Consider the following 1,154-nt stretch of genomic DNA (forward strand, 5'->3'; position numbering starts at 1 on the left):
ATGATAGAGAAGTGTTCAAGTCTCCAAGGGTAATAGTGGATTCATCTATTTCTCCTTGCAATTTGACAAGTTTTTGCTTCATGTATATTGATGCCCTGGTTTTAGGCATATACACATTAAGAATTGTTATAGAGAAGTAAAAACAAAGACCATATGATCATCTCCATAGATGCAGAAAAAGCATTTAATAAAATCTAGTACACTTTCATGGTAAAAAACCTCAACAAACTAGGCATATAAGGAACCTGCTTCAAAATTACAAAAGCCATATATGACAAACCCACAGCCAACATCATACTGAATGGGGAAAAGTTGAAAGCGTTCCCCCTAAGAACTGAAACAAGACAAGGGTGCCCACTGCTACCATTTCTATTCAATATAACACTGGAAGTCCTAGCTAGAGCAATGAGGCAATAGAAGGAAATAAAGGACGTCCAAATCAGGAAAGAGGAGGTCAAATTATCCCTTCTTGCTGATGATGTGATCTTATATCTAGAAAGCCCTAAAGATTCCACCGAAAGACTCCTAGAATTGATAAATAAATTCAGCAAAGTCTCAGGTTACATAATCAATGTATACAAATCAGTAGCATTTCTATATACTATTAATAATAACAATCCAGATGAGAGTCAAATCAAGAATGCAATACCATTTACAACAGCTGCAAAAAAAAATAAAATACCTAGGAATATACTTAACCAAGGAGGTGAAAAGTCTCTACTAAGAGATCTACAAAACACTGATGAAAAATGTCATAGATGACACAAACAAGTGGAAAAACATCCCATGCTCATTGATTGTAAGAATCAACATTATTAAAATGTCCATACTGCCCAAAGTGATTTACAGATTCAACACAATTCCCATCAAAATGCCAACATCATTTGTTACAGATCTAGAAAAAATAATCCTAAACTTCATGTGGAACCAAAAAGAGCTCAAATAACCAAAGCACTCTTAAGCAAAAAGAACAAATCTGGGGACCACATTACTGGACTTAAAATTATACTACAAGGCCATAGTAACCAAAACAATGTGGTACTGTTATAAAGGTAGAGACATAGACCAGTGGAACTGAATAGAGAACCCAGGCAATATATGTAACCAAAATGTTTGTACCCCATAATATTCTGAAATTTAAAAATAATAAAAAA

The sequence above is a fragment of the Propithecus coquereli genome, unplaced genomic scaffold (genome assembly GCF_000956105.1).
Source record: "Propithecus coquereli isolate 6110/MARCELLA unplaced genomic scaffold, Pcoq_1.0 Scaffold114, whole genome shotgun sequence".
NCBI lineage: Eukaryota > Metazoa > Chordata > Mammalia > Primates > Indriidae > Propithecus > Propithecus coquereli.